The 13,444-nt window shown below is 45.6% G+C and overlaps 1 long non-coding RNA gene across 1 annotated transcript; it reads right to left on the bottom strand.

Annotated features, from left to right (window-relative positions):
• Positions 1–952: 952 nt before the first annotated feature.
• On the bottom strand, positions 953–5,318 carry LOC307219878. Its single transcript, XR_013840615.1, has 3 exons — positions 5,227–5,318; positions 1,442–1,632; positions 953–1,028 (listed from the first exon to the last, which is right to left on the bottom strand). It is a non-coding gene; the product is annotated as an uncharacterized lncRNA (long non-coding RNA).
• Positions 5,319–13,444: the final 8,126 nt, after the last annotated feature.

Below are 13,444 nucleotides of genomic sequence, written 5' to 3'. Positions count from 1 at the left end.
TACAACTGAAAGAGAGAAACCAACAGGAAAACAGTATTCTGCTTTTTTACTTCCAGGTGTAGAGTTTGCTTACTTTTTCAGCCAGCTCTGCAGCTGTTATATTTGGATCATATGGGATGGGTTCTCCAATATATGTCCTCAGTTTCACTGGAAATGGCCCATATCCGGGAAGGTAGAGAAGCCGTGTTTTCTCATAAAACCATCTTGTCAGCCCTATGTATGAAAGGGAAAAGAGTCTGTAAGAAAGCGATCCCATATCAAATTTGAAATTAGTTGGCATTCTGAGTTTTTAGCAATTCCAGTCAATCCATCCCAGAGAGGAAGCGTTAAATAGTATGAGTCCTTTGGAAAATAAAAAGTAGCATATTCTGTCAGCTCTTCTCTGCTCTTTAAAAATCAAGGTCATAAGTTGTAAAATAGACTGCAGAATATGGTATTTTTCTGCTCAGTTCCTCTCCATGCTGGGGTTCCTACCACTTTTATAGATTATAGCTATCTTTTAAATCTAATAAAAAACTAATCAAGGACATGTTTACTCAGTCCTGAGACAGGCAGCACAACTTTTGCAGATCAGTGTACACTGAATAAACTCTACTAAAAGGTAAAGGTAAAGGTACCCCTGCCCGTACGGGCCAGTCTTGACAGACTCTGGGGTTGTGCGCCCATCTCACTTAAGAGGCCAGGGGCCAGCGCTGTCCGGAGACACTTCCGGGTCACGTGGCCAGCGTGACATCGCTGCTCTGGCCAGAGCCAGAGCCAGAGCCGCACACGGAAACGCCGTTTACCTTCCTGCTGGTAAGCGGTCCCTATTTATCTACTTGCACCCGGAGGTGCTTTCGAACTGCTAGGTTGGCAGGCGTAAACTCTACTAGAAAGTAGTAAAAAGATATTCTGTTTCTAAAAATTTGTATATTATTAATATGTTTATTGCCTGAAAGCAGATTTCTTGATCAACCATGTTACTCATTTGACTTTCCAATGTTCCTATATGCTTCACAAATGTTTTATGTAAATATAGGGATGATGGGCTAAAAGAATAAAATCAAAAATCAAAATCAAAAGGTAGCTGAGAACTGGAGAATTACTTCACCCTACCCGCTCCACCTTTATTTTGGTTAAGGACTAGTAATAATGCTCCCCATCTGGTATTGCAACGACAAGCCTGATGTAATTGACTTCAAATTGCACATGCTGTCCCCCAGATTTTCAAGAATTGAAGAGGAAAAAAGCTATTTTTCTTTTTAAATGTAAGTGATTATAATAGCTTTAAAAAAAAAAAAAGCAGGTGTGGGAAATACCTGGAGCTCCAGATATCATCTGACCCCCAAATAGGGGATTTGCCATCCTCAACTACTTAGGATGATAGATCAAGGATGTCAACACATTATGTCTTACCTAGGATATTCATGAAGTCAATGCAAATTGCACAAAGATCACTCACCACTTTTGCCTCCAAAGCTATCCGAGTGAAACCTGTGCGGTTACCCCACATTATGTTGTAGTCATTACTGAAGTTTCCTTCTCTAGCTCCACCAGGGGAAATGCCCAGTGAATGGCCTTTCTTCAAAATTTCCACAGATTCAGCTTTATTGAAATCTTTCAACCCGGCCGCATCATAAGCCGTCTTCCACCCTGACAAAATAAGTCCCAAATAGAAGAATGCATTTTTTGTGAAACTTATTTAGAAAATAGTGTGGATACAATACAAGTGTCATTATTCCAAACATATTGCACTATTATGGATCACAATCATAGCTCTCTGCCAATCCATTTCAACTAGGATTTCATGGAGGGGGACTTTATGCTAATTCCTCTTTTGCTCAGATGTTCTGACAGTATGGTGAGAGTGGGGTTGAGTGCTGAGGTGGCCACCTTTTTAGACATGGGTTCCTCAAGTGAAGTTTGTAGTACATTAAGGTTTGCATTACGATAAAAATACAGTCCATAGTGTTTGCTGCACCACCCAAAACTTCAATCCCTTTAGGCTGCAGAGCTTTTGGATACAGTACAGTGGTACCTGTTGGTACTAAAGGGTTATGTGATGGGATGATGAGCTGCTTGTGCGTAAAGCTTAATCCCTCAGAGCTTGGGCCTGATTATCAAAGCTCTGTCTATAGCGGAGCCCCTTAAACATGACTCCCTCAATCGCTGGCAGAATCCGACAGTGGGCGTTTACGGAATCTCTTCCAACATAAAAGCTCCTTAACGGAAACGCGTCTTCTGGATTCTCGGCGCGACAGTTTCCAGCGAGGGGTGGGTGTACCTATGGGAGGTCCTGAAACTTCCCCACTGTTTTCGCTGGAAGTCTCCCTGAGCCATCCCTCCGACTCACCTTCCCTTGGATCTCTCTCTCTCCCCCTGCTGGTTCCCTCCTCTGCTGCCGAGTCTCTCCTAGCTTCCGTGAGCCCTTCCACCACCTGCCTTTCTGATGGCAGTTCCCTGACAGGTTAAGAGGTAACAAGTCGCTCTAATCACTGAGCAGCTGGAAGTCATTAAGCATCCAGGAATGTGAGTTGGTTTGTATAAATAGTCAGTTCACACGTGTTTCTCTCCTTCTTCCCCCCTTGACCTGACTCACAGACTCAGTTTGTGGCCGTGGGCGTGTTTGCTGATATGAGTTAAGTTTAGAGTTAAGTTTTCTTTATGCCGGAGATAAAAGCATGTGTGCTTTATCGCCAGGGTTTTTTTGCTTTTGTGAATAAAGTTTTTTCCCTGAGTTCCAAAGTGCTTGCTCCAGGATTCTTCATTTAGGGAAAGGTACTGACTCTCCTGCCTCCTTCAGCCGCTGCACGAAATTCTCTGCTGAGATAAGTCTTATGGCGTTGGAAGCGCACTGGACGTTTACTTAACATTAAACTAATCAAAGTTTAATGGACAGTACCTCAGGTTACATACGCTTCAGGTTACATACGCTTCAGGTTACAGACTCCGCTAACCCAGAAATAGTAGCTAGTAGCTTCAAGAACACTATCCAACCATCTTGTCCTCTGTCGTCCCCTTCTCCTTGTGCCCTCCATCTTTCCCAACACCAGGGTCTTTTCCAGGGAGTCTTCTCTTCTCACGAGGTGGCCAAAGTATTGGAGCCTCAGCTTCAGGATCTGTCCTTCCAGTGAGCACTCAGGGCTGATTTCCTTAAGAATGGAGAGGTTTGATCTTCTTGCAGTCCATGGGACTCTCAAGAGTCTCCTCCAGCACCATAATTCAAAAGCATCAATTCTTCAGCAATCAGCCTTCTTGATGGTCCTGCTCTCACTTCCATACATCACTACTGGAAAAACCATAGCTTTAACTATATGGACCTTTGTTGGCAAGGTGATGTCTCTGCTTTTTAAGATGCTGTCTAGGTTTGTCATTGCTTTTCTCCCAAGAAGAAATTTTTTTCCTTTTAATTTCATTCTGCAGTGATCATGGAGCCCAAAAAAGTAAAATCTCTCACTGCTTCCATTTCTTCCCCTTCTATTTGCCAGGAGGTGATGGGACCAGTGGCCATGATCTTCATTTTTTTGATGTTGCGCTTCAAACCATATTTTGCGCTCTCCTCTTTCACCCTCATTAAAAGATTTTTTAATTCCTCCTCACTTTCTGCCATCAAGGTTGTGTCATCTGCATATCTGAGATTGTTGATATTTCTTCTGGCGATGTTAATTCTGGCTTGGGATTCATCCAGCCCAGCCTTTTGCATGATGGATTCTGCATATAAGTTAAATAAGCAGGGAGACAATATACAGCCTTGCCATACTCCTTTCCCAATTTAACCAATCAGTTGTTCCATATCCAGTTCTAACTGTAGCTTCTTGTCCCACATAGAGATTTCTCAGGAGACAGATGAGGTGATCAGGCACTCCCATTTCTTTAAGAACTTGCCATGGTTTGCTGTGGTCGACACAGTCAAAGGCTTTTGCATAGTCAACGAAGCAGAAGTAGAAATCTTTCTACTCTAGGTTTCTCCATAATTCAGAACATATTTGCAATTTGGTCTCTGGTTCCACTGCCTCTTCTAAATCCAGCATGCACTTCTTGGAGTTCTCGGTCCACATACTGCTTGAGCCTTCCTTGTAGAATTTTAAGCATAACCTTGCTAGCATGTGAAATGAGTGCAATTGTGCGGTAGTTGGAGCATTCTTTGGCACTGCCCTTCTTTGGGATTGGGATGTAGACTGATCTTCTCCAATCCTCTGGCCACTGCTGAGTTTTCCAAACTTGCTGGCATATTGAGTGTAGCACCTTGACAGCATTATCTTTTAAAATTTTAAATAGTTCAGCATATTCTGCATTAACTAACCAGTGGAATACCCCTGTGACTGGGCCACATTGGGCTCGGTCCTTCTTTCCTTCCTTCCATGACCTTTCTGTGGTGTCATCAGAGGAAGATGATGTGGGGGGAGTGGCAGTGGAGGGCCATGAACACTACAACAAGGGTGCCACATGTGTTTGATTGCAGTGTCACATGGGGGCATATAAGCTGTGTGTGGGAGTGCTTGATTGGCCATGTGTTTGGGTGGGGCCATGTTTTCTGGGATCTGTGTGCAGATTTGGTGATTGGTTGGACATGCTATGAAAGCCACAGACATGTCTTTGGGACTTCACTTGGGCTTCTGCCCTTTTCCTTAGCTGTAGCTCCCACCCCATCCCAGCTGCCACCCAGTGGTGTTTGAATACAGAGGGTTTTGCACAGGTGGTTTGCTAATGCAGATGCTCCCAAGCAGATTCCCATACTTTGCGTTGTTCTTTCCAGTAAAGAATATCCATCTTTACTAATGACTGAATTTTGCAAAACTCTTTGTACTTGAGGATATTTTCAACTTTGAGACGTATTTTCCTAAACCTAGTAGTATTCTAGTATTAAAGTCAGCAGCAATTATTATATGAGAGCCTGCAGTTACAGCATAGAAATCAGATGTCACATTATCCAGTTCCTTCAGTTCTTAGATCCCTGAGGAAGAATGTAGACAAGTTGTACAAGAAAGCATGGAATTTCTGCATGAAAGCACAGGAACTGTCTTGCAATTACTAGAATGAAAGAAGAAGAAGAAGCCAAAAGCAAGCCTGCGGTTTCCAGCTTCCTTTTTTGTGAGGACACTTGGTGATATTTCATGCGTTGTTTTTCACCTGCTTCTGATACACTGTTTTATATTTTAAAGCATTTTTTTATATCTTATAGCTTTATTTTATATCATATTTCACATATTTTATGTAAAAAAGAATGAGTTAAATTTAATAACTTACCTGGAAACCGATATATGGCACGATCAATGATTGTAAAGCACTCTCTCCCTGTCTCCTTGAAAAGTCTAGCGATAAGGAAGAAATACAGTGGTGCCCCGCAAGACGAATGCCTCGCAAGACCGAAAACCTGCTAGACGAAAGGGTTTTCCGTTTTGGAGGTGCTTCGCAAAAAGAAAATGTCTTGCGAGTTCCTGCAGGTTTTTTTCCCTTCCCCCCCTTTTTCTAAGCCGCTAAGCCGCTTATCTGCTTATCTGCTTATCTGCTTATCTGCTAAGCCGCTAAAAGCCGCTAAAAGCGCTAACAGCACTAATCCGCTAAGCCGTCAATGGGCTCGCTAGACGAAGAGACTCGCGCAACAGATTAATTTCATCTTGCGAGGCACCACTGTAGTCAATAGTACAAACTGGGTGATAATAGATAATAAGCACTGGTCCTTTAGGGAGAAGTTCCATGCCAAAAACTTCATAACCTGAAATAATATAAAATGCAATAAATAAATGTTATTTTGTTGAAAAATAAACGGAATATTGCAATCTTTTATTGGAAGAAAACACGGTGGTTCAGAAAACTGTAATTTAAGATCAGGTAAAAAGCTCTCCTATATGTTGCAGCATTCTGGATACTAGGTTGTCATCCACACTGACCAGGACTTTCTCTGTTGTGCTCACATATAAATGATATTTCTCAACACTCTGGGATGCAAAATTGCACCCTCAAAGTCTCACTACATGATGATATACTCATTAAATTCGCTGTGTACCCACCACACAGTTAAAACTGTAATGGTAACTATTGTTCCAGGGCCTCAAGTCTGAAATTCTGATGCTCAGTCCTATGAAAGTATCGGAGCTGAATTATTGGTATGAATGAAACATTTACTCACCATGCCATATCTTTCCAAATATATCTAAAACTTGAGCCGTAACTTGCTTTGGCTTTTTTCAACATTTGGTATCAAAATCAGTTTCTTGCTGGTTATTCCTCTTCTTGTAGACATATAGCAAAAATGAGAGAGCACAGATAAACAAATACAGTGGTGCCCCGCAAGACGAATGCCTCGCTAAACGAAAAACCCGCAAGACGAAAGGGTTTTCCGATTTTTTAGCGGCTTCGCAAGACGAATTTCCCTATGGGCTTGCTTCGCAAGACGAAAGCCCATAGGGAAATCTCCGGGGACAGCGGGGAAGCGCAGCACCTGTCCTGAAGGCTTGCGGTGGGAGGTCCGGGAACAGAGGAGAAGGCGCGCAGCGATTCTCCTCTGTTCCCAGGGCTTGCGGTGGGAGGAGGGTTTTTCCTCCCCACCGCCAACCTTCAGAACAGCCTTCTGAATGTTGGCGGTGGGGAGGAAAGCCCTCCTCCCACCACAAGCCTTCAGGACAGGTCCGGGAACAGAGGAGAAGGCGCGCAGCGATTCTCCTCTGTTCCCGGGGCTTGCGGTGGGAGGAAGGTTTTCCTCCCCACCGCCAACATTCAGAAGGCTGTTCTGAAGGCTGGCGGTGGGAAGAAAAGCCCTTCTCCCGCCTCCAGCCTTCAGAAGAGTTCCCCGCAGGGCTCCCCAAGCTGTGAATGTCTGCCCCGCGCGAGGAGCGCTCTGCTTAAGAGCGCCCCTCGTGCGGGGCAGCAGGCTGCTACCCGCAGCTTGGAGAGCCCTGCGGGGAAGTCCTGCAGGGCTCCCCAAGCTGTGAATGTCTTGCGAGGCACCACTGTATGTCATTATAATGATTGAACAAAGCAAAATCAGAAGCATACGCAACCACCAACAATAAGCCTCTAAGCTCAGGTATTCTTCCAAGTAAGGAAAACTAATCCAGTTTCCCAGCATTTGAGTAAAGCAGCTCATGGTTTCCTGATATGAAGCCCCACGTGTATGCCGAGGAAGGAAAGAAATCCAGTTAAACCTTCTTTGGTTTTGATGGTATTTCCCCCCACTGTTTACCTGGAAAACAAAAAATGCAGTATATCAGTTTGAACTGCCATTCCAGAAGCATTCATGATTACATGAAATCTCCTGCTATGTAATATTTTCCTAGTTTTCCCCACTGTAACTTGCCAAGTAGATACAAGTAGATACAAAATGACAAGTGTATGACTCCATTTATTTCTTGTAAAGCAAGCTGGTTTCAGTCCACTGCTGAAGTATTAAGGAAAGTGAGAAACGGTCAATTCTCTTTGAGTCAGCAGAAATGGTTCCCCGCCCCCTAAAAGTGCAGCTGCATGCATCTTGTGACTTGTCTTCTTTGTGTTGCTGGGCAAACTAACACATATCCCAGGATAGATAAAGAACTCAAGTTTCAGCATTCACTGTTGTGGGGCATTCGAGACATGGATACTGTTGGAATGATATTGGGAAAATGTGTCGGATTTGTGAAGAGCTTATCTGAAGGAAGTTAGACACATTGCAAGACGTCTACACAGAGGGAACTCTGGCAGTTGCAGGACTTTTTTGAGCAAGTGGACTTTGCACTTTCTGTGTGCACTTTTCCTCAGCAAAAACTTTATACGTTGAAACGCTCTCTGGGCTCAGAGAGTGAAGACTTCTTGTAGCAGAGACAGTGTGTGTCTTTGTGCCCCCAAAGTAAAAGTGATCTCTGCTACACAGTTGTTTCTTGTACTGAGGCTATCCACTTGACTCAAATTATGTGGAGCGAACACAACACCGAACAAGAGGGGGGGTGGGGGAAATAGTGAGCTGATGGGTGGCAGCATTTTGGAATTCACTGCAAAGTGCCTCTTTCTGGGGATGTGAAGTGGAATAGCAGCACTGCTGCCAGATAAGAACAGATGCCGATGGCCAAACCCTGTTTTCACTGCCTCTAGAACTTCTTTCTTTGCTTCGCGATCCAATACCTAAGCCAATACCTTTTCATTGCTGTAATCAATAAAGTTGTGGCCTTTTCTTGCCCATTAACCTTATATCACGTGTCCCTCTGTCTTCATTTTACTTCGCGGGGGTCGGGTCCTCGAACCACAAAGACTCTCCTCCCTGAAAGAGAGGGGAGTGGTTGTGGACGGGAGCCCGAGCACCGCTCCTAGCAGGGGGCGTTGCCCCCTGCCTCCAGCTCACCTGGCTGGCACTCACGCCCCCCCCGGTGGCTGTCCAACCAGGTGCCATGGGGGGGCGTGTCCAGCAGCCTTTATGCTGCAGTGCCAGCCTCCCCCCCGGCCTCATTTCTCTTTGTCGTCCTGGGCGAGTCACCCACCCTCCACTCCCTTTGAGTTAGGGCTTAGGTCATTGGCCTTGCTATGGACCTTAGGTTGGTCGCCCCGGTTGCCCGGGGGGCCTGGTAGGAGTTTTTCCATTTGGCATTAGGCTTTTTGGTTTTTTCGCCTACCTCGTAGCAATCGTCACAACTTTTTGGTGGTATTGGTGGGTAGGTTAGGCATTGGAATAATGTGTTGTGGTGTGTCGAAGTGCTAGGTGTGGCCATCGCCTATGCCTTCAATTTCTAGGGGTATTCCGTTAATGGAATCTGGCGGTCGTGTATTCCGTCCGAAGCCTGCTTGGCGGGAGGCCATGGCACGACCCTCGGTGACATCAGGGGTGAGCCTATAGTTGGATTAGCATCAACAGGTGATGAACCCCTGGTGAATAAACCCACTTGCTTCGCGATCCAATGCCTAAGCCAATACCTTTTCATTGCTGTAATCAATAAAGTTGTGGCCTTTTCTTGCCCATTAACCTTATATCACGTGTCCCTGTGTCTTCATTTTACTTCGCGGGGGTCGGGTCCTCGAACCACAATAGCTGTGTTATAGGGAGGAATTAAATTTCTGCTTCTCAGTGTTATAATACAGTGGTACCTCGGATTACATATGCTTCAGGTTACCGTACTTTTCACCCTATAGGACATATTCCCCCCCCCAAAAAAATGAAGGGGAAATCTGGGTGCGTCCTATGGGGTGAATGCAGGCGTTCGCTGAAGCTTGGAGAGCGAGAGGGGTCAGTGCGCACTGACCCCTCTCGCTCTCCAGGCTTCAGGAAGACATCCGCAGCCTAGGCAGCCCTGCGGAAGTTCCCGCAGGGATGTCTAGGCTGCGGATAGCAGCCTGCTTCTCGGAGCGTTGGGCGCCCTGAAAGCAGAGCGCCCTTGCGCCGGGCAGACATCCGCAGCATGGGGAGCCCTGCAGGAGTTCCCCGCAGGGCTCCCCACACTGCGGATAGCAGCCTGCCACCCGGCGCATGGGACACCCTGAAGCAGAGCGCCCCGCGCGCTGGACAAACATCCGCAGCGTGGGGAGCCCTGCAGGAGTTCCCCGCAGGGCTCCCCACGCTGCGAATAGCAGCCTGCCACCCGGCGCGCAGAGCACCCTGAAGCAGAGCACCCCGCGCGCTGGACAGACATCCGCAACGTGGGGAGCCCTGCAGGAGTTCCCCACAGGGCTCCCCACGCTGCGGATAGCAGCCTGCCACCCGGTGGGCGGGGCACCCTGAAGCAGAGCGCCCCTCGCGCCGGGCAGACATCGGCCAGCCCCACAAGCTCGGGGGACAGCAGGGAGGCGCAGCGCCGCCATCCCGCTGTTCCTTGACCTGGTTCGGTTTCCCCGACCTGCTTTTGGGGGGGAAATAAAAAACTAGGTGCGTCCTATGGGACGGAGCGTCCTATGGGACGAAAAATACGGTACATACGCTTCAGGTTACACACTCCGCTAACCCAGAAATAGTGCTTCAGGTTAAGAAATTTGCTTCAGGATAAGAACAGAAATCGGGCTCTGGTGGCGCGGCAGCAGCAGGAGGCCCTATTAGGTAATGTGGTGCTTCAGGTTAAGAACAGTTTCAGGACCTTCGGAACGAATACCACGAATACCCGAGATACCACTGTTTCTGAAAAGCTGTAAGTGCTTAATTTCATCTCCGCAAATAGAGAACATCCTAGCTGTGTTTTAAGTTGACAATGTGGCAACAGGCTAAGATTTTCATACAACTGGTTTTTACACACACATTCAGACAAGACAGCATTCCTCTCTCTCTCTCTGCTGATCCCTGCACAGGAACATACAAATAACACAACTACTAGCACATTTGCAAAACTAAGCAAGGATCGTTTGTTGAGATTGCAGGGGGTTGGCTAGACAACCCGCTGGGCCCCTTCCAACTCTACAGTTTATGATTCTATGAACAAAACCTTTTACTTACATTCCTGGTAAACCTAAATTGCCTTGACTTTGGTCACCTCTCTCTGAGAGCAGCAAAGTCTTGTCTGGTGCTCTACTTTTTCATAGGCTAATTTCCACCACTATGGAGACACGTCCCTTTATGTGGAGGTTTAAAGAGACTGTGGTGGGTGTGCCATCTGTATGAAGAAACCAAGCATTGTGAAAAAGAGAGAAGGCTTGGGGAGGCTGCTTCTGGGAAGTTGTGGCCATTTGTAATCAAACATAAAATATGGAGTCACACCTACAAGAACATTCATAATGCACAATAACATATTGCGTCACACGAAACCAGTTCTTGACTACGGAATAAAGATAGGAATTGTACTCGCAACACTCTGTCTGCGATTCAGTCATAGACTCATTAAGAGCAAATATCCATGGCTTGTAAAAGCCAAACAGAACCAGAAAACATAAAAAGCGCATGTATCTTATCTTCACTAGTCACTTCATGAATCACTTGAAGAGTTAAAGCTGATTAAAACTCATTAAAATCACTTTGTTGTTTAGTCATGTTTGACTCCTTGTGACCTCATGGACCACAGGAAGCCAGGCACTCCTGTCTTCTAAAAGGCAGATAAAAACCACAGGCCTTCCAGAGAGAGATGTTGCCTTGCAAGCTGTTGAGTCCCTTCCAGGCACTGTCCTACTTCATCGCCTGACACTCCTGAGAATATGAGGGAGCCCTGTTTGCTTTAGTGTTGAGGATGACACTTAAGAGCCAACCTGTCAAATGTCTACCTTATTTCATGATTCTATAGTAAGACTTCGACAGAAGTGGTGAGCATGCCAACTTGAAAATTCCTGAGTATTCAGGAATCCACCAGATACCATAAGTCTCTGGGAACAGACCACCTTAATGGATCCCCCCGCCTTATAGAGGGGCACTGCATCATCACTTCGAATTTCACTATCGAATTATCCATCTCAGACAATGGGCTCAGCACAAACCTCCCTACTAATGGATTTCTGCCTTCCCACTCCCTTGTTCTGTCTTATGTGTTGGGCCTTTAATTTACTGAGATAGTCTCATGGTTGCCATGGAGACCAGGACCTAGAGGTTTTATAGTCAGGAGCCATGTGTTGCAGCATTTCTGGTCTGTGAACAGATAATGGAGAAGGATAGAGACTCCTCTATAAAAAGAGGAGATAAAGAAGAAAATACAGTTATAAAAGGGGAAATCAGTGAAATTTATAAAATATTTCACTAAGGGATGCGGGTGGCGCTGTGGGTTAAACCACAGAGCCTAGGACTTGCTGATCAGAAGGTCGGCGGTTTGAATCCCCGCAACGCGGGTGAGCTCCCGTTGCTCGGTCCCTGCTCCTGCCAACCTAGCAGTTCGAAAGCACGTCAAAGTGCTGGAGGGAAGGTAAATGGCATTTCCGTGCGCTGCTCTGGTTCTCCAGAAGTGGCTTAGTCATGCTGGCCACATGACCCGGAAGCTGTACGCTGGCTCCCTAGGCCAATAAAGCGAGATGAATGCCGCAACCCCAGAGTCGGTCACGACTGGACCTCATGGTCAGGGGTCCCTTTACCTTTACCTTTATAAAATATTAGTAGAAATGGAGGATCAAGTATGTAAGGCTTGGGTCCCCCCCCCCCAAGACGGCTCCAGCAGTTAATTATTTAAGATTTATTGGTTAAACAAAAGCCCTGGTTGGAGCTCTGCTAATTTCAGTCTTCCTTTTTAGAGAAGGTGCTTTGCCCAAGCTCCCTTCCTGCCTATTTGGAGCAATCGGGTCACTCAGGGCGACCAATCCCCATCATCCACCATAGCCTGCAGCAGTCCACAAAAATACATTGCATTTTTTAATATAATAATTTTTTATTAATTTTTCATTAATAACAATCCAATATAGACCACATTAATACAACACCAAGTCATAATCCAATTTAAAAAGCCAATTGGCAGATTTCAAATTAAACATTTTGGTTGACTTCCCATGTTCTGATTTTAGGAGATTTTTTAGGAGATGTTGATTCCTTTTTGCTGCTCCAGTCCAATTTAGCCCAAATAATACAGCTCCTATGTTGATCCTTTTAACAGCCACTAATGTCCCAGCGCCTGCCAACCTAGCAGTTCGAAAGCACCTCCGGGTGCAAGTAGATAAATAGGGACCGCTTACCAGCGGGAAGGTAAACGGCATTTCCGTGTGCGGCTCTGGCTCTGGCTCTGGCTCTGGCTCTGGCCAGAGCAGCGATGTCACGCTGGCCACGTGACCCGGAAGTGTCTCCGGACAGCGCTGGCCCCTGGCCTCTTAAGTGAGATGGGCGCACAACCCCAGAGTCTGTCAAGACTGGCCCGTACGGGCAGGGGTACCTTTACCTTTAATGTATTGACTTTCATTCGTATTTAACTGTTCCATATCCTTTAATTTGCAAGAGGAGTTTATATCTGGTAACTTTCTGTGTGGAATGTTTTTTTTTTAAAAACGTTCAACCTTCCTTTCTTGTTGCAATCAATCATCTCCAGCATTTCCCCCCTGCTCCAATGACTCAATTTTACTGTGTAGTGACCTTTCACCACCTTGCTTTTCTCAAAACCGAAAGTGGTCTGGTGTCTGGCCATTACTCTGGGCAGACCTCCAGCATTTTCTTTCAATAATTTTCCATCTGATAACAAGCTGATATCTCATCAACACCATAATAAATCAAAGTTAGAATCCTCCGTGGGAGGGTATTGCCACAGAACATCCCAATATGTTCCACACAGTTTCATTCTTTGAATTAATCCATAAGCATTATAAAGTTCTTGTTGATTCCCTCTTGCAGTCCATTAATAATTGCAATACATTATTAACTAATTTTTTTGCTTTGGTGAAGAGATGCCACATTATAAAACAGCATGGTGAATATATAAAGAGAAAATGAAGGCCTCTCTCCACCACATACCAATCCAATTACGATTAAAATCTTCTCCAGTTCGAGACCTTGGCACTCGATGGCTGATTCATTCAGCAGCAGGTTAACTTGTCTCCTTCTTCCAGAACTTGCCTGTTTCTTAATCCTGAATTTGTATATCTTAAAAAACAGAAGAATCTCTGTGATGGGTGAACCACGTTGGAG

This window comes from Podarcis cretensis (genome assembly GCF_951804945.1).
Source record: "Podarcis cretensis genome assembly, chromosome: 7".
NCBI classification, from domain to species: Eukaryota; Metazoa; Chordata; class Lepidosauria; order Squamata; family Lacertidae; genus Podarcis; species Podarcis cretensis.
This window is presented reverse-complemented; position numbering and strand designations above follow the sequence as displayed.